Below are 22,161 nucleotides of genomic sequence, written 5' to 3'. Positions count from 1 at the left end.
AGACCATAAATGTAACCGTTTCAGAGAGAAATGCGACCAATGTGACGATCTCGCGCTATATCGATTCGATGGTGAATGACGAAACACGGAGATTTTCTAAGGTTTTTACTACATATTAACACTTTTCACATTTTCTCGTGTTACGTGGCTGCCAGTCCTCGGTTCATGCAAAATCTTAAGGTCCTCGGTCATGTCCAAGGCACCAAACCGACCAATAATTTAATAATCGATAACTAAAACTATAAATGTAGCTCTTCTTACTGGGCGATTGCATCAACTTAGATGCTTCTCCTGTGTTCTACTGTGCCGCTTGTATTGTCCCCACATACCGCAGCACGCGACAAGGGCTGGCAGACCATAAATGTAACCGTTTCAGAGAGAAATGCGACCAATGTGATGATCTCGCGTTATATCGATTCGATGGTGAATGACGAAACACGGAGATTTTCTAAGGTTTTTACTACATATTAACACTTTTCACATTATCTCGTGTTACGTGGGTACCAGTCCTCGGTTCATGCACAATCTTAAGGTCCTCGGTCATGTCCAAGGCACCAAACCGACCAATAATTTAATAATCGATAACTAAAACTATAAATGTAGCTCTTCTTACTGGGCGATTGCATCAACTTAGATGCTTCTCCTGTGTTCTACTGTGCTGCTTGTATTGTCCCCACATACCGCAGCACGCGACAAGGGCTGGCAGACCATAAATGTAACCGTTTCAGAGAGAAATGCGACCAATGTGACGATCTCGCGTTATATCGATTCGATGGTGAATGACGAAACACGGAGATTTTCTAAGGTTTTTACTACATATTAACACTTTTCACATTTTCTCGTGTTACGTGGCTGCCAGTCCTCGGTTCATGCAAAATCTTAAGGTCCTCTGTCATGTCCAAGGCACCAAACCGACCAATAATTCAATAATCGATAACTAAAACTATAAATGTAGCTTTTCTTACTGGGCGATTGCATCAACTTAGATGCTTCTCCTGTGTTCTACTGTGCTGCTTGTATTGTCCCCACATACCGCAGCACGCGACAAGGGCTGGCAGACCATAAATGTAACCGTTTCAGAGAGAAATGCGACCAATGTGACGATCTCGCGTTATATCGATTCGATGGTGAATGACGAAACACGGAGATTTTCTAAGGTTTTTACTACATATTAACACTTTTCACATTATCTCGTGTTACGTGGCTGCCGGTCCTCGGTTAATGCAAAATCTTAAGGTCCTCGGTCATGTCCAAGGCACCAAACCGACCAATAATTTAATAATCGATAGCTAAAACTATAAATGTAGCTCTTCTTACTGGGCGATTGCATCAACTTAGATGCTTCTCCTGTGTTCTACTGTGCTGCTTGTATTGTCCCAACATACCGCAGCACGCGACAAGGGCTGGCAGACCATAAATGTAACCGTTTCAGAGAGAAATGCGACCAATGTGACGATCTCGCGTTATATCGATTCGATGGTGAATGACGAAACACGGAGATTTTCTAAGGTTTTTACTACATATTAACACTTTTCACATTTTCTCGTGTTACGTGGCTGCCAGTCCTCGGTTCATGCAAAATCTTAAGGTCCTCTGTCATGTCCAAGGCACCAAACCGACCAATAATTCAATAATCGATAACTAAAACTATAAATGTAGCTATTCTTACTGGGCGATTGCATCAACTTAGATGCTTCTCCTGTGTTCTACTGTGCTGCTTGTATTGTCCCCACATACCGCAGCACGCGACAAGGGCTGGCAGACCATAAATGTAACCGTTTCAGAGAGAAATGCGACCAATGTGACGATCTCGCGTTATATCGATTCGATGGTGAATGACGAAACACGGAGATTTTCTAAGGTTTTTACTACATATTAACACTTTCACATTTTCTCGTGTTACGTGGCTGCCAGTCCTCGGTTCATGCAAAATCTTAAGGTCCTCGGTCATATCCAAGGCACCAAACCGACCAATAATTCAATAATCGATAACTAAAACTATAAATGTAGCTCTTCTTACTGGGCGATTGCATCAACTTAGATGCTTCTCCTGTGTTCTACTGTGCTGCTTGTATTGTCCCCACATACCGCAGCACGCGACAAGGGCTGGCAGACCATAAATGTAACCGTTTCAGAGAGAAATGCGACCAATGTGACGATCTCGCGTTATAACGATTCGATGGTGAATGACGAAACACGGAGATTTTCTAAGGTTTTTACTACATATTAACACTTTTCACATTTTCTCGTGTTACGTGGCTGCCAGTCCTCGGTTCATGCAAAATCTTAAGGTCCTCGGTCATGTCCAAGGCACCAAACCGACCAATAATTCAATAATCGATAACTAAAACTATAAATGTAGCTCTTCTTACTGGGCGATTGCATCAACTTAGATGCTTCTCCTGTGTTCTACTGTGCCGCTTGTATTGTCCCCACATACCGCAGCACGCGAAAAGGGCTGGCAGACCATAAATGTAACCGTTTCAGAGAGAAATGCGACCAATGTGACGATCTCGCGTTATATCGATTCGATGGTGAATGACGAAACACGGAGATTTTCTAAGGTTTTTACTACATATTAACACTTTTCACATTTTCTCGTGTTACGTGGCTGCCAGTCCTCGGTTCATGCAAAATCTTAAGGTCCTCGGTCATGTCCAAGGCACCAAACCGACCAATAATTCAATAATCGATAACTAAAACTATAAATGTAGCTCTTCTTACTGGGCGATTGCATCAACTTAGATGCTTCTCCTGTGTTCTACTGTGCTGCTTGTATTGTCCCCACATACCGCAGCACGCGACAAGGGCTGGCAGACCATAAATGTAACCGTTTCAGAGAGAAATGCGACCAATGTGACGATCTCGCGTTATATCGATTCGATGGTGAATGACGAAACACGTAGATTTTCTAAGGTTTTTACTACATATTAACACTTTTCACATTTTCTCGTGTTACGTGGCTGCCAGTCCTCGGTTCATGCAAAATCTTAAGGTCCTCGGTCATGTCCAAGGCACCAAACCGACCAATAATTCAATAATCGATAACTAAAACTATAAATGTAGCTCTTCTTACTGGGCGATTGCATCAACTTAGATGCTTCTCCTGTGTTCTACTGTGCTGCTTGTATTATCCCAACATACCGCAGCACGCGACAAGGGCTGGCAGACCATAAATGTAACCGTTTCAGAGAGAAATGCGACCAATGTGACGACCTCGCGTTATATCGATTCGATGGTGAATGACGAAACACGGAGATTTTCTAAGGTTTTTACTACATATTAACACTTTTCACATTTTCTCGTGTTACGTGGCGGCCAGTCCTCGGTTCATGCAAAATCTTAAGGTCCTCTGTCATGTCCAAGGCACCAAACCGACCAATAATTCAATAATCGATAACTAAAACTATAAATGTAGCTATTCTTACTGGGCGATTGCATCAACTTAGATGCTTCTCCTGTGTTCTACTGTGCTGCTTGTATTGTCCCCACATACCGCAGCACGCGACAAGGGCTGGCAGACCATAAATGTAACCGTTTCAGAGAGAAATGCGACCAATGTGACGATCTCGCGTTATATCGATTCGATGGTGAATGACGAAACACGGAGATTTTCTAAGGTTTTTACTACATATTGACACTTTTCACATTTTCTCGTGTTACGTGGCTGCCAGTCCTCGGTTCATGCAAAATCTTAAGGTCCTCGGTCATGTCCAAGGCACCAAACCGACCAATAATTCAATAATCGATAACTAAAACTATAAATGTAGCTCTTCTTACTGGGCGATTGCATCAACTTAGATGCTTCTCCTGTGTTCTACTGTGCCGCTTGTATTGACTCCACATACCGCAGCACGCGACAAGGGCTGGCAGACCATAAATGTAACCGTTTCAGAGAGAAATGCGACCAATGTGACGATCTCGCGTTATATCGATTCGATGGTGAATGACGAAACACGGAGATTTTCTAAGGTTTTTACTACATATTAACACTTTTCACATTATCTCGTGTTACGTGGGTACCAGTCCTCGGTTCATGCAAAATCTTAAGGTCCTCGGTCATGTCCAAGGCACCAAACCGACCAATAATTCAATAATCGATAACTAAAACTATAAATGTAGCTCTTCTTACTGGGCGATTGCATCAACTTAGATGCTTCTCCTGTGTTCTACTGTGCTGCTTGTATTGTCCCCACATACCGCAGCACGCGACAAGGGCTGGCAGACCATAAATGTAACCGTTTCAGAGAGAAATGCGACCAATGTGACGATCTCGCGTTATATCGATTCGATGGTGAATGACGAAACACGTAGATTTTCTAAGGTTTTTACTACATATTAACACTTTTCACATTTTCTCGTGTTACGTGGCTGCCAGTCCTCGGTTCATGCAAAATCTTAAGGTCCTCGGTCATGTCCAAGGCACCAAACCGACTAATAATTCAATAATCGATAACTAAAACTATAAATGTAGCTCTTCTTACTGGGCGATTGCATCAACTTAGATGCTTCTCCTGTGTTCTACTGTGCTGCTTGTATTGTCCCCACATACCGCAGCACGCGACAAGGGCTGGCAGACCATAAATGTAACCGTTTCAGAGAGAAATGCGACCAATGTGACGATCTCGCGTTATATCGATTCGATGGTGAATGACGAAACACGGAGATTTTCTAAGGTTTTTACTACATATTAACACTTTTCACATTTTCTCGTGTTACGTGGCTGCCAGTCCTCGGTTCATGCAAAATCTTAAGGTCCTCGGTCATGTCCAAGGCACCAAACCGACCAATAATTTAATAATCGATAGCTAAAACTATAAATGTAGCTCTTCTTACTGGGCGATTGCATCAACTTAGATGCTTCTCCTGTGTTCTACTGTGCTGCTTGTATTGTCCCAACATACCGCAGCACGCGACAAGGGCTGGCAGACCATAATTGTAACCGTTTCAGAGAGAAATGCGACCAATGTGACGATCTCGCGTTATATCGATTCGATGGTGAATGACGAAACACGGAGATTTTCTAAGGTTTTTACTACATATTAACACTTTTCACATTTTCTCGTGTTACGTGGCGGCCAGTCCTCGGTTCATGCAAAATCTTAAGGTCCTCTGTCATGTCCAAGGCACCAAACCGACCAATAATTCAATAATCGATAACTAAAACTATAAATGTAGCTCTTCTTACTGGGCGATTGCATCAACTTAGATGCCTCTCCTGTGTTCTACTGTGCTGCTTGTATTGTCCCCACATACCGCAGCACGCGACAAGGGCTGGCAGACCATAAATGTAACCGTTTCAGAGAGAAATGCGACCAATGTGACGATCTCGCGTTATATCGATTCGATGGTGAATGACGAAACACGGAGATTTTCTAAGGTTTTTACTACATATTAACACTTTCACATTTTCTCGTGTTACGTGGCTGCCAGTCCTCGGTTCATGCAAAATCTTAAGGTCCTCGGTCATATCCAAGGCACCAAACCGACCAATAATTCAATAATCGATAACTAAAACTATAAATGTAGCTCTTCTTACTGGGCGATTGCATCAACTTAGATGCTTCTCCTGTGTTCTACTGTGCTGCTTGTATTGTCCCCACATACCGCAGCACGCGACAAGGGCTGGCAGACCATAAATGTAACCGTTTCAGAGAGAAATGCGACCAATGTGACGATCTCGCGTTATATCGATTCGATGGTGAATGACGAAACACGGAGATTTTCTAAGGTTTTTACTACATATTAACACTTTTCACATTTTCTCGTGTTACGTGGCTGCCAGTCCTCGGTTCATGCACAATCTTAAGGTCCTCGGTCATGTCCAAGGCACCAAACCGACCAATAATTCAATAATCGATAACTAAAACTATAAATGTAGCTATTCTTACTGGGCGATTGCATCAACTTAGATGCTTCTCCTGTGTTCTACTGTGCTGCTTGTATTGTCCCCACATACCGCAGCACGCGACAAGGGCTGGCAGACCATAAATGTAACCGTTTCAGAGAGAAATGCGACCAATGTGACGATCTCGCGTTATATCGATTCGATGGTGAATGACGAAACACGGAGATTTTCTAAGGTTTTTACTACATATTGACACTTTTCACATTTTCTCGTGTTACGTGGCTGCCAGTCCTCGGTTCATGCACAATCTTAAGGTCCTCGGTCATGTCCAAGGCACCAAACCGACCAATAATTCAATAATCGATAACTAAAACTATAAATGTAGCTCTTCTTACTGGGCGATTGCATCAACTTAGATGCTTCTCCTGTGTTCTACTGTGCTGCTTGTATTGTCCCCACATACCGCAGCACGCGACAAGGGCTGGCAGACCATAAATGTAACCGTTTCAGAGAGAAATGCGACCAATGTGACGATCTCGCGTTATATCGATTCGATGGTGAATGACGAAACACGGAGATTTTCTAAGGTTTTTACTACATATTAACACTTTTCACATTTTCTCGTGTTACGTGGCTGCCAGTCCTCGGTTCATGCAAAATCTTAAGGTCCTCGGTCATGTCCAAGGCACCAAACCGACCAATAATTCAATAATCGATAACTAAAACTATAAATGTAGCTCTTCTTACTGGGCGATTGCATCAACTTAGATGCTTCTCCTGTGTTCTACTGTGCTGCTTGTATTGTCCTCACATACCGCAGCACGCGACAAGGGCTGGCAGACCATAAATGTAACCGTTTCAGAGAGAAAAGCGACCAATGTGACGATCTCGCGTTATATCGATTCGATGGTGAATGACGAAACACGGAGATTTTCTAAGGTTTTTACTACATATTAACACTTTTCACATTTTCTCGTGTTACGTGGCTGCCAGTCCTCGGTTCATGCAAAATCTTAAGGTCCTCGGTCATGTCCAAGGCACCAAACCGACCAATAATTCAATAATCGATAACTAAAACTATAAATGTAGCTCTTCTTACTGGGCGATTGCATCAACTTAGATGCTTCTCCTGTGTTCTACTGTGTTGCTTCTATTGTCCCCACATCCCGCAGCACGCGACAAGGGCTGGCAGACCATAAATGTAACCGTTTCAGAGAGAAATGCGACCAATGTGACGATCTCGCGTTATATCGATTCGATGGTGAATGACGAAACACGGAGATTTTCTAAGGTTTTTACTACATATTAACACTTTTCACATTTTCTCGTGTTACGTGGCTGCCAGTCCTCGGTTCATGCAAAATCTTAAGGTCCTCGGTCATGTCCAAGGCACCAAACCGACCAATAATTCAATAATCGATAACTAAAACTATAAATGTAGCTCTTCTTACTGGGCGATTGCATCAACTTAGATGCTTCTCCTGTGTTCTACTGTGCCGCTTGTATTGTCCCCACATACCGCAGCACGCGACAAGGGCTGGCAGACCATAAATGTAACCGTTTCAGAGAGAAATGCGACCAATGTGACGATCTCGCGTTATATCGATTCGATGGTGAATGACGAAACACGTAGATTTTCTAAGGTTTTTACTACATATTAACACTTTTCACATTTTCTTGTGTTACGTGGCGGCCAGTCCTCGATTCATGCAAAATCTTAAGGTCCTCGGTCATGTCCAAGGCACCAAACCGACCAATAATTCAATAATCGATAACTAAAACTATAAATGTAGCTCTTCTTACTGGGCGATTGCATCAACTTAGATGCTTCTCCTGTGTTCTACTGTGCTGCTTGTATTGTCCCCACATACCGCAGCACGCGACAAGGGCTGGCAGACCATAAATGTAACCGTTTCAGAGAGAAATGCGACCAATGTGACGATCTCGCGTTATATCGATTCGATGGTGAATGACGAAACACGTAGATTTTCTAAGGTTTTTACTACATATTAACACTTTTCACATTTTCTCGTGTTACGTGGCTGCCAGTCCTCGGTTCATGCAAAATCTTAAGGTCCTCTGTCATGTCCAAGGCACCAAACCGACCAATAATTCAATAATCGATAACTAAAACTATAAATGTAGCTCTTCTTACTGGGCGATTGCATCAACTTAGATGCTTCTCCTATGTTCTACTGTGCTGCTTGTATTGTCCCCACATACCGCAGCACGCGACAAGGGCTGGCAGACCATAAATGTAACCGTTTCAGAGAGAAATGCGACCAATGTGACGATCTCGCGTTATATCGATTCGATGGTGAATGACGAAACACGGAGATTTTCTAAGGTTTTTACTACATATTAACACTTTTCACATTTTCTCGTGTTACGTGGCTGCCAGTCCTCGGTTCATGCAAAATCTTAAGGTCCTCGGTCATGTCCAAGGCACCAAACCGACCAATAATTCAATAATCGATAACTAAAACTATAAATGTAGCTCTTCTTACTGGGCGATTGCATCAACTTAGATGCTTCTCCTGTGTTCTACTGTGCTGCTTGTATTGTCCCCACATACCGCAGCACGCGACAAGGGCTGGCAGACCATAAATGTAACCGTTTCAGAGAGAAATTCGACCAATGTGACGATCTCGCGTTATATCGATTCGATGGTGAATGACGAAACACGGAGATTTTCTAAGGTTTTTACTACATATTAACACTTTTCACATTTTCTCGTGTTACGTGGCTGCCAGTCCTCGGTTCATGCAAAATCTTAAGGTCCTCGGTCATGTCCAAGGCACCAAACTGACCAATAATTCAATAATCGATAACTAAAACTATAAATGTAGCTCTTCTTACTGGGCGATTGCATCAACTTAGATGCTTCTCCTGTGTTCTACTGTGCCGCTTGTATTGTCCCCACATACCGCAGCACGCGACAAGGGCTGGCAGACCATAAATGTAACCGTTTCAGAGAGAAATGCGACCAATGTGACGATCTCGCGTTATATCGATTCGATGGTGAATGACGAAACACGGAGATTTTCTAAGGTTTTTACTACATATTAACACTTTTCACATTATCTCGTGTTACGTGGGTACCAGTCCTCGGTTCATGCACAATCTTAAGGTCCTCGGTCATGTCCAAGGCACCAAACCGACCAATAATTCAATAATCGATAACTAAAACTATAAATGTAGCTCTTCTTACTGGGCGATTGCATCAACTTAGATGCTTCTCCTGTGTTCTACTGTGCTGCTTGTATTGTCCCCACATACCGCAGCACGCGACAAGGGCTGGCAGACCATAAATGTAACCGTTTCAGAGAGAAATGCGACCAATGTGACGATCTCGCGTTATATCGATTCGATGGTGAATGACGAAACACGGAGATTTTCTAAGGTTTTTACTACATATTAACACTTTTCACATTATCTCGTGTTACGTGGCTGCCAGTCCTCGGTTCATGCAAAATATTAAGGTCCTCGGTCATGTCCAAGGCACCAAACCGACCAATAATTCAATAATCGATAACTAAAACTATAAATGTAGCTCTTCTTACTGGGCGATTGCATCAACTTAGATGCTTCTCCTGTGTTCTACTGTGCTGCTTGTATTGTCCCCACATACCGCAGCACGCGACAAGGGCTGGCAGACCATAAATGTAACCGTTTCAGAGAGAAATGCGACCAATGTGACGATCTCGCGTTATATCGATTCGATGGTGAATGACGAAACACGTAGATTTTCTAAGGTTTTTACTACATATTAACACTTTTCACATTTTCTCGTGTTACGTGGCTGCCAGTCCTCGGTTCATGCAAAATCTTAAGATCCTCGGTCATGTCCAAGGCACCAAACCGACCAGTAATTCAATAATCGATAACTAAAACTATAAATGTAGCTCTTCTTACTGGGCGATTGCATCAACTTAGATGCTTCTCCTGTGTTCTACTGTGCCGCTTGTATTGTCCCCACATACCGCAGCACGCGACAAGGGCTGGCAGACCATAAATGTAACCGTTTCAGAGAGAAATGCGACCAATGTGACGATCTCGCGTTATATCGATTCGATGGTGAATGACGAAACACGTAGATTTTCTAAGGTTTTTACTACATATTAACACTTTTCACATTTTCTCGTGTTACGTGGCTGCCAGTCCTCGGTTCATGCAAAATCTTAAGGTCCTCGGTCATGTCCAAGGCACCAAACCGACCAATAATTTAATAATCGATAACTAAAACTATAAATGTAGCTCTTCTTACTGGGCGATTGCATCAACTTAGATGCTTCTCCTGTGTTCTACTGTGCTGCTTGTATTGTCCCAACATACCGCAGCACGCGACAAGGGCTGGCAGACCATAAATGTAACCGTTTCAGAGAGAAATGCGACCAATGTGACGATCTCGCGTTATATCGATTCGATGGTGAATGACGAAACACGGAGATTTTCTAAGGTTTTTACTACATATTAACACTTTTCACATTTTCTCGTGTTACGTGGCGGCCAGTCCTCGGTTCATGCAAAATCTTAAGGTTCTCTGTCATGTCCAAGGCACCAAACCGACCAATAATTCAATAATCGATAACTAAAACTATAAATGTAGCTCTTCTTACTGGGCGATTGCATCAACTTAGATGCTTCTCCTGTGTTCTACTGTGCTGCTTGTATTGTCCCCACATACCGCAGCACGCGACAAGGGCTGGCAGACCATAAATGTAACCGTTTCAGAGAGAAATGCGACCAATGTGACGATCTCGCGTTATATCGATTCGATGGTGAATGACGAAACACGGAGATTTTCTAAGGTTTTTAGTACATATTGACACTTTTCACATTTTCTTGTGTTACGTGGCTGCCAGTCCTCGGTTCATGCAAAATCTTAAGGTCCTCGGTCATGTCCAAGGCACCAAACCGACCAATAATTCAATAATCGATAACTAAAACTATAAATGTAGCTCTTCTTACTGGGCGATTGCATCAACTTAGATGCTTCTCCTGTGTTCTACTGTGCCGCTTGTATTGTCCCCACATACCGCAGCACGCGACAAGGGCTGGCAGACCATAAATGTAACCGTTTCAGAGAGAAATGCGACCAATGTGACGATCTCGCGTTATATCGATTCGATGGTGAATGACGAAACACGGAGATTTTCTAAGGTTTTTACTACATATTAACACTTTTCACATTATCTCGTGTTACGTGGGTACCAGTCCTCGGTTCATGCAAAATCTTAAGGTCCTCGGTCATGTCCAAGGCACCAAACCGACCAATAATTCAATAATCGATAACTAAAACTATAAATGTAGCTCTTCTTACTGGGCGATTGCATCAACTTAGATGCTTCTCCTGTGTTCTACTGTGCTGCTTGTATTGTCCCCACATACCGCAGCACGCGACAAGGGCTGGCAGACCATAAATGTAACCGTTTCAGAGAGAAATGCGACCAATGTGACGATCTCGCGTTATATCGATTCGATGGTGAATGACGAAACACGGAGATTTTCTAAGGTTTTTACTACATATTAACACTTTTCACATTTTCTCGTGTTACGTGGCTGCCAGTCCTCGGTTCATGCAAAATCTTAAGGTCCTCGGTCATGTCCAAGGCACCAAACCGACTAATAATTCAATAATCGATAACTGAAACTATAAATGTAGCTCTTCTTACTGGGCGATTGCATCAACTTAGATGCTTCTCCTGTGTTCTCCTGTGCTGCTTGTATTGTCCCCACATACCGCAGCACGCGACAAGGGCTGGCAGACCATAAATGTAACCGTTTCAGAGAGAAATGCGACCAATGTGACGATCTCGCGTTATATCGATTCGATGGTGAATGACGAAACACGGAGATTTTCTAAGGTTTTTACTACATATTAACACTTTTCACATTTTCTCGTGTTACGTGGCTGCCAGTCCTCGGTTCATGCAAAATCTTAAGGTCCTCGGTCATGTCCAAGGCACCAAACCGACCAATAATTTAATAATCGATAGCTAAAACTATAAATGTAGCTCTTCTTACTGGGCGATTGCATCAACTTAGATGCTTCTCCTGTGTTCTACTGTGCTGCTTGTATTGTCCCAACATACCGCAGCACGCGACAAGGGCTGGCAGACCATAAATGTAACCGTTTCAGAGAGAAATGCGACCAATGTGACGATCTCGCGTTATATCGATTCGATGGTGAATGACGAAACACGGAGATTTTCTAAGGTTTTTACTACATATTAACACTTTTCACATTTTCTCGTGTTTCGTGGCGGCCAGTCCTCGGTTCATGCAAAATCTTAAGGTCCTCTGTCATGTCCAAGGCACCAAACCGACCAATAATTCAATAATCGATAACTAAAACTATAAATGTAGCTATTCTTACTGGGCGATTGCATCAACTTAGATGCTTCTCCTGTGTTCTACTGTGCTGCTTGTATTGTCCCCACATACCGCAGCACGCGACAAGGGCTGGCAGACCATAAATGTAACCGTTTCAGAGAGAAATGCGACCAATGTGACGATCTCGCGTTATATCGATTCGATGGTGAATGACGAAACACGGAGATTTTCTAAGGTTTTTACTACATATTAACACTTTCACATTTTCTCGTGTTACGTGGCTGCCAGTCCTCGGTTCATGCAAAATCTTAAGGTCCTCGGTCATATCCAAGGCACCAAACCGACCAATAATTCAATAATCGATAACTAAAACTATAAATGTAGCTCTTCTTACTGGGCGATTGCATCAACTTAGATGCTTCTCCTGTGTTCTACTGTGCTGCTTGTATTGTCCCCACATACCGCAGCACGCGACAAGGGCTGGCAGACCATAAATGTAACCGTTTCAGAGAGAAATGCGACCAATGTGACGATCTCGCGTTATATCGATTCGATGGTGAATGACGAAACACGGAGATTTTCTAAGGTTTTTACTACATATTAACACTTTTCACATTTTCTCGTGTTACGTGGCTGCCAGTCCTCGGTTCATGCAAAATCTTAAGGTCCTCGGTCATGTCCAAGGCACCAAACCGACCAATAATTCAATAATCGATAACTAAAACTATAAATGTAGCTCTTCTTACTGGGCGATTGCATCAACTTAGATGCTTCTCCTGTGTTCTACTGTGCCGCTTGTATTGTCCCCACATACCGCAGCACGCGAAAAGGGCTGGCAGACCATAAATGTAACCGTTTCAGAGAGAAATGCGACCAATGTGACGATCTCGCGTTATATCGATTCGATGGTGAATGACGAAACACGGAGATTTTCTAAGGTTTTTACTACATATTAACACTTTTCACATTTTCTCGTGTTACGTGGCTGCCAGTCCTCGGTTCATGCAAAATCTTAAGGTCCTCGGTCATGTCCAAGGCACCAAACCGACCAATAATTTAATAATCGATAACTAAAACTATAAATGTAGCTCTTCTTACTGGGCGATTGCATCAACTTAGATGCTTCTCCTGTGTTCTACTGTGCTGCTTGTATTGTCCCAACATACCGCAGCACGCGACAAGGGCTGGCAGACCATAAATGTAACCGTTTCAGAGAGAAATGCGACCAATGTGACGATCTCGCGTTATATCGATTCGATGGTGAATGACGAAACACGGAGATTTTCTAAGGTTTTTACTACATATTAACACTTTTCACATTTTCTCGTGTTACGTGGCGGCCAGTCCTCGGTTCATGCAAAATCTTAAGGTCCTCTGTCATGGCCAAGGCACCAAACCGACCAATAATTCAATAATCGATAACTAAAACTATAAATGTAGCTATTCTTACTGGGCGATTGCATCAACTTAGATGCTTCTCCTGTGTTCTACTGTGCTGCTTGTATTGTCCCCACATACCGCAGCACGCGACAAGGGCTGGCAGACCATAAATGTAACCGTTTCAGAGAGAAATGCGACCAATGTGACGATCTCGCGTTATATCGATTCGATGGTGAATGACGAAACACGGAGATTTTCTAAGGTTTTTACTACATATTGACACTTTTCACATTTTCTCGTGTTACGTGGCTGCCAGTCCTCGGTTCATGCACAATCTTAAGGTCCTCGGTCATGTCCAAGGCACCAAACCGACCAATAATTCAATAATCGATAACTAAAACTATAAATGTAGCTCTTCTTACTGGGCGATTGCATCAACTTACATGCTTCTCCTGTGTTCTACTGTGCTGCTTGTATTGTCCCCACATACCGCAGCACGCGACAAGGGCTGGCAGACCATAAATGTAACCGTTTCAGAGAGAAATGCGACCAATGTGACGATCTCGCGTTATATCGATTCGATGGTGAATGACGAAACACGGAGATTTTCTAAGGTTTTTACTACATATTAACACTTTTCACATTTTCTCGTGTTACGTGGCTGCCAGTCCTCGGTTCATGCAAAATCTTAAGGTCCTCGGTCATGTCCAAGGCACCAAACCGACCAATAATTTAATAATCGATAACTAAAACTATAAATGTAGCTCTTCTTACTGGGCGATTGCATCAACTTAGATGCTTCTCCTGTGTTCTACTGTGCTGCTTGTATTGTCCCAACATACCGCAGCACGCGACAAGGGCTGGCAGACCATAAATGTAACCGTTTCAGAGAGAAATGCGACCAATGTGACGATCTCGCGTTATATCGATTCGATGGTGAATGACGAAACACGGAGATTTTCTAAGGTTTTTACTACATATTAACACTTTTCACATTTTCTCGTGTTACGTGGCGGCCAGTCCTCGGTTCATGCAAAATCTTAAGGTCCTCTGTCATGGCCAAGGCACCAAACCGACCAATAATTCAATAATCGATAACTAAAACTATAAATGTAGCTATTCTTACTGGGCGATTGCATCAACTTAGATGCTTCTCCTGTGTTCTACTGTGCTGCTTGTATTGTCCCCACATACCGCAGCACGCGACAAGGGCTGGCAGACCATAAATGTAACCGTTTCAGAGAGAAATGCGACCAATGTGACGATCTCGCGTTATATCGATTCGATGGTGAATGACGAAACACGGAGATTTTCTAAGGTTTTTACTACATATTGACACTTTTCACATTTTCTCGTGTTACGTGGCTGCCAGTCCTCGGTTCATGCACAATCTTAAGGTCCTCGGTCATGTCCAAGGCACCAAACCGACCAATAATTCAATAATCGATAACTAAAACTATAAATGTAGCTCTTCTTACTGGGCGATTGCATCAACTTACATGCTTCTCCTGTGTTCTACTGTGCTGCTTGTATTGTCCCCACATACCGCAGCACGCGACAAGGGCTGGCAGACCATAAATGTAACCGTTTCAGAGAGAAATGCGACCAATGTGACGATCTCGCGTTATATCGATTCGATGGTGAATGACGAAACACGGAGATTTTCTAAGGTTTTTACTACATATTAACACTTTTCACATTTTCTCGTGTTACGTGGCTGCCAGTCCTCGGTTCATGCAAAATCTTAAGGTCCTCGGTCATGTCCAAGGCACCAAACCGACCAATAATTCAATAATCGATAACTAAAACTATAAATGTAGCTCTTCTTACTGGGCGATTGCATCAACTTAGATGCTTCTCCTGTGTTCTACTGTGCTGCTTGTATTGTCCCCACATACCGCAGCACGCGACAAGGGCTGGCAGACCATAAATGTAACCGTTTCAGAGAGAAATGCGACCAATGTGACGATCTCGCGTTATATCGATTCGATGGTGAATGACGAAACACGGAGATTTTCTAAGGTTTTTACTACATATTAACACTTTTCACATTTTCTCGTGTTACGTGGCGGCCAGTCCTCGGTTCATGCAAAATCTTAAGGTTCTCTGTCATGTCCAAGGCACCAAACCGACCAATAATTCAATAATCGATAACTAAAACTATAAATGTAGCTATTCTTACTGGGCGATTGCATCAACTTAGATGCTTCTCCTGTGTTCTACTGTGCTGCTTGTATTGTCCCCACATACCGCAGCACGCGACAAGGGCTGGCAGACCATAAATGTAACCGTTTCAGAGAGAAATGCGACCAATGTGACGATCTCGCGTTATATCGATTCGATGGTGAATGACGAAACACGGAGATTTTCTAAGGTTTTTAGTACATATTGACACTTTTCACATTTTCTCGTGTTACGTGGCTGCCAGTCCTCGGTTCATGCAAAATCTTAAGGTCCTCGGTCATGTCCAAGGCACCAAACCGACCAATAATTCAATAATCGATAACTAAAACTATAAATGTAGCTCTTCTTACTGGGCGATTGCATCAACTTAGATGCTTCTCCTGTGTTCTACTGTGCCGCTTGTATTGTCCCCACATACCGCAGCACGCGACAAGGGCTGGCAGACCATAAATGTAACCGTTTCAGAGAGAAATGCGACCAATGTGACGATCTCGCGTTATATCGATTCGATGGTGAATGACGAAACACGGAGATTTTCTAAGGTTTTTACTACATATTAACACTTTTCACATTATCTCGTGTTACGTGGGTACCAGTCCTCGGTTCATGCAAAATCTTAAGGTCCTCGGTCATGTCCAAGGCACCAAACCGACCAATAATTCAATAATCGATAACTAAAACTATAAATGTAGCTCTTCTTACTGGGCGATTGCATCAACTTAGATGCTTCTCCTGTGTTCTACTGTGCTGCTTGTATTGTCCCCACATACCGCAGCACGCGACAAGGGCTGGCAGACCATAAATGTAACCGTTTCAGAGAGAAATGCGACCAATGTGACGATCTCGCGTTATATCGATTCGATGGTGAATGACGAAACACGGAGATTTTCTAAGGTTTTTACTACATATTAACACTTTTCACATTTTCTCGTGTTACGTGGCTGCCAGTCCTCGGTTCATGCAAAATCTTAAGGTCCTCGGTCATGTCCAAGGCACCAAACCGACTAATAATTCAATAATCGATAACTGAAACTATAAATGTAGCTCTTCTTACTGGGCGATTGCATCAACTTAGATGCTTCTCCTGTGTTCTCCTGTGCTGCTTGTATTGTCCCCACATACCGCAGCACGCGACAAGGGCTGGCAGACCATAAATGTAACCGTTTCAGAGAGAAATGCGACCAATGTGACGATCTCGCGTTATATCGATTCGATGGTGAATGACGAAACACGGAGATTTTCTAAGGTTTTTACTACATATTAACACTTTTCACATTTTCTCGTGTTACGTGGCTGCCAGTCCTCGGTTCATGCAAAATCTTAAGGTCCTCGGTCATGTCCAAGGCACCAAACCGACCAATAATTTAATAATCGATAGCTAAAACTATAAATGTAGCTCTTCTTACTGGGCGATTGCATCAACTTAGATGCTTCTCCTGTGTTCTACTGTGCTGCTTGTATTGTCCCAACATACCGCAGCACGCGACAAGGGCTGGCAGACCATAAATGTAACCGTTTCAGAGAGAAATGCGACCAATGTGACGATCTCGCGTTATATCGATTCGATGGTGAATGACGAAACACGGAGATTTTCTAAGGTTTTTACTACATATTAACACTTTTCACATTTTCTCGTGTTTCGTGGCGGCCAGTCCTCGGTTCATGCAAAATCTTAAGGTCCTCTGTCATGTCCAAGGCACCAAACCGACCAATAATTCAATAATCGATAACTAAAACTATAAATGTAGCTATTCTTACTGGGCGATTGCATCAACTTAGATGCTTCTCCTGTGTTCTACTGTGCTGCTTGTATTGTCCCCACATACCGCAGCACGCGACAAGGGCTGGCAGACCATAAATGTAACCGTTTCAGAGAGAAATGCGACCAATGTGACGATCTCGCGTTATATCGATTCGATGGTGAATGACGAAACACGGAGATTTTCTAAGGTTTTTACTACATATTAACACTTTCACATTTTCTCGTGTTACGTGGCTGCCAGTCCTCGGTTCATGCAAAATCTTAAGGTCCTCGGTCATATCCAAGGCACCAAACCGACCAATAATTCAATAATCGATAACTAAAACTATAAATGTAGCTCTTCTTACTGGGCGATTGCATCAACTTAGATGCTTCTCCTGTGTTCTACTGTGCTGCTTGTATTGTCCCCACATACCGCAGCACGCGACAAGGGCTGGCAGACCATAAATGTAACCGTTTCAGAGAGAAATGCGACCAATGTGACGATCTCGCGTTATATCGATTCGATGGTGAATGACGAAACACGGAGATTTTCTAAGGTTTTTACTACATATTAACACTTTTCACATTTTCTCGTGTTACGTGGCTGCCAGTCCTCGGTTCATGCAAAATCTTAAGGTCCTCGGTCATGTCCAAGGCACCAAACCGACCAATAATTCAATAATCGATAACTAAAACTATAAATGTAGCTCTTCTTACTGGGCGATTGCATCAACTTAGATGCTTCTCCTGTGTTCTACTGTGCCGCTTGTATTGTCCCCACATACCGCAGCACGCGAAAAGGGCTGGCAGACCATAAATGTAACCGTTTCAGAGAGAAATGCGACCAATGTGACGATCTCGCGTTATATCGATTCGATGGTGAATGACGAAACACGGAGATTTTCTAAGGTTTTTACTACATATTAACACTTTTCACATTTTCTCGTGTTACGTGGCTGCCAGTCCTCGGTTCATGCAAAATCTTAAGGTCCTCGGTCATGTCCAAGGCACCAAACCGACCAATAATTTAATAATCGATAACTAAAACTATAAATGTAGCTCTTCTTACTGGGCGATTGCATCAACTTAGATGCTTCTCCTGTGTTCTACTGTGCTGCTTGTATTGTCCCAACATACCGCAGCACGCGACAAGGGCTGGCAGACCATAAATGTAACCGTTTCAGAGAGAAATGCGACCAATGTGACGATCTCGCGTTATATCGATTCGATGGTGAATGACGAAACACGGAGATTTTCTAAGGTTTTTACTACATATTAACACTTTTCACATTTTCTCGTGTTACGTGGCGGCCAGTCCTCGGTTCATGCAAAATCTTAAGGTCCTCTGTCATGGCCAAGGCACCAAACCGACCAATAATTCAATAATCGATAACTAAAACTATAAATGTAGCTATTCTTACTGGGCGATTGCATCAACTTAGATGCTTCTCCTGTGTTCTACTGTGCCGCTTGTATTGACTCCACATACCGCAGCACGCGACAAGGGCTGGCAGACCATAAATGTAACCGTTTCAGAGAGAAATGCGACCAATGTGACGATCTCGCGTTATATCGATTCGATGGTGAATGACGAAACACGGAGATTTTCTAAGGTTTTTACTACATATTAACACTTTTCACATTATCTTGTGTTACGTGGGTACCAGTCCTCGGTTCATGCAAAATCTTAAGGTCCTCGGTCATGTCCAAGGCACCAAACCGACCAATAATTCAATAATCGATAACTAAAACTATAAATGTAGCTCTTCTTACTGGGCGATTGCATCAACTTAGATGCTTCTCCTGTGTTCTACTGTGCTGCTTGTATTGTCCCCACATACCGCAGCACGCGACAAGGGCTGGCAGACCATAAATGTAACCGTTTCAGAGAGAAATGCGACCAATGTGACGATCTCGCGTTATATCGATTCGATGGTGAATGACGAAACACGTAGATTTTCTAAGGTTTTTACTACATATTAACACTTTTCACATTTTCTCGTGTTACGTGGCTGCCAGTCCTCGGTTCATGCAAAATCTTAAGGTCCTCGGTCATGTCCAAGGCACCAAACCGACTAATAATTCAATAATCGATAACTAAAACTATAAATGTAGCTCTTCTTACTGGGCGATTGCATCAACTTAGATGCTTCTCCTGTGTTCTACTGTGCCGCTTGTATTGTCCCCACATACCGCAGCACGCGAAAAGGGCTGGCAGACCATAAATGTAACCGTTTCAGAGAGAAATGCGACCAATGTGACGATCTCGCGTTATATCGATTCGATGGTGAATGACGAAACACGGAGATTTTCTAAGGTTTTTACTACATATTAACACTTTTCACATTTTCTCGTGTTACGTGGCTGCCAGTCCTCGGTTCATGCAAAATCTTAAGGTCCTCGGTCATGTCCAAGGCACCAAACCGACCAATAATTTAATAATCGATAACTAAAACTATAAATGTAGCTCTTCTTACTGGGCGATTGCATCAACTTAGATGCTTCTCCTGTGTTCTACTGTGCTGCTTGTATTGTCCCAACATACCGCAGCACGCGACAAGGGCTGGCAGACCATAAATGTAACCGTTTCAGAGAGAAATGCGACCAATGTGACGATCTCGCGTTATATCGATTCGATGGTGAATGACGAAACACGGAGATTTTCTAAGGTTTTTACTACATATTAACACTTTTCACATTTTCTCGTGTTACGTGGCGGCCAGTCCTCGGTTCATGCAAAATCTTAAGGTCCTCTGTCATGGCCAAGGCACCAAACCGACCAATAATTCAATAATCGATAACTAAAACTATAAATGTAGCTATTCTTACTGGGCGATTGCATCAACTTAGATGCTTCTCCTGTGTTCTACTGTGCCGCTTGTATTGACTCCACATACCGCAGCACGCGACAAGGGCTGGCAGACCATAAATGTAACCGTTTCAGAGAGAAATGCGACCAATGTGACGATCTCGCGTTATATCGATTCGATGGTGAATGACGAAACACGGAGATTTTCTAAGGTTTTTACTACATATTAACACTTTTCACATTATCTTGTGTTACGTGGGTACCAGTCCTCGGTTCATGCAAAATCTTAAGGTCCTCGGTCATGTCCAAGGCACCAAACCGACCAATAATTCAATAATCGATAACTAAAACTATAAATGTAGCTCTTCTTACTGGGCGATTGCATCAACTTAGATGCTTCTCCTGTGTTCTACTGTGCTGCTTGTATTGTCCCCACATACCGCAGCACGCGACAAGGGCTGGCAGACCATAAATGTAACCGTTTCAGAGAGAAATGCGACCAATGTGACGATCTCGCGTTATATCGATTCGATGGTGAATGACGAAACACGTAGATTTTCTAAGGTTTTTACTACATATTAACACTTTTCACATTTTCTCGTGTTACGTGGCTGCCAGTCCTCGGTTCATGCAAAATCTTAAGGTCCTCGGTCATGTCCAAGGCACCAAACCGACTAATAATTCAATAATCGATAACTAAAACTATAAATGTAGCTCTTCTTACTGGGCGATTGCATCAACTTAGATGCTTCTCCTGTGTTCTACTGTGCTGCTTGTATTGTCCCCACATACCGCAGCACGCGACAAGGGCTGGCAGACCATAAATGTAACCGTTTCAGAGAGAAATGCGACCAATGTGACGATCTCGCGTTATATCGATTCGATGGTGAATGACGAAACACGGAGATTTTCTAAGGTTTTTACTACATATTAACACTTTTCACATTTTCTCGTGTTACGTGGCTGCCAGTCCTCGGTTCATGCAAAATCTTAAGGTCCTCGGTCATGTCCAAGGCACCAAACCGACCAATAATTTAATAATCGATAGCTAAAACTATAAATGTAGCTCTTCTTACTGGGCGATTGCATCAACTTGGATGCTTCTCCTGTGTTCTACTGTGCTGCTTGTATTGTCCCAACATACCGCAGCACGCGACAAGGGCTGGCAGACCATAAATGTAACCGTTTCAGAGAGAAATGCGACCAATGTGACGATCTCGCGTTATATCGATTCGATGGTGAATGACGAAACACGGAGATTTTCTAAGGTTTTTACTACATATTAACACTTTTCACATTTTCTCGTGTTACGTGGCGGCCAGTCCTCGGTTCATGCAAAATCTTAAGGTCCTCTGTCATGTCCAAGGCACCAAACCGACCAATAATTCAATAATCGATAACTAAAACTATAAATGTAGCTATTCTTACTGGGCGATTGCATCAACTTAGATGCTTCTCCTGTGTTCTACTGTGCTGCTTGTATTGTCCCCACATACCGCAGCACGCGACAAGGGCTGGCAGACCATAAATGTAACCGTTTCAGAGAGAAATGCGACCAATGTGACGATCTCGCGTTATATCGATTCGATGGTGAATGACGAAACACGGAGATTTTCTAAGGTTTTTACTACATATTAACACTTTTCACATTTTCTCGTGTTACGTGGCTGCCAGTCCTCGGTTCATGCACAATCTTAAGGTCCTCGGTCATGTCCAAGGCACCAAACCGACCAATAATTCAATAATCGATAACTAAAACTATAAATGTAGCTCTTCTTACTGGGCGATTGCATCAACTTAGATGCTTCTCCTGTGTTCTACTGTGCTGCTTGTATTGTCCTCACATACCGCAGCACGCGA

The sequence above is a fragment of the Schistocerca nitens genome, unplaced genomic scaffold (genome assembly GCF_023898315.1).
Source record: "Schistocerca nitens isolate TAMUIC-IGC-003100 unplaced genomic scaffold, iqSchNite1.1 HiC_scaffold_468, whole genome shotgun sequence".
NCBI classification, from domain to species: domain Eukaryota; kingdom Metazoa; phylum Arthropoda; class Insecta; order Orthoptera; family Acrididae; genus Schistocerca; species Schistocerca nitens.
Note: the sequence above shows the minus strand (reverse complement) of the source record.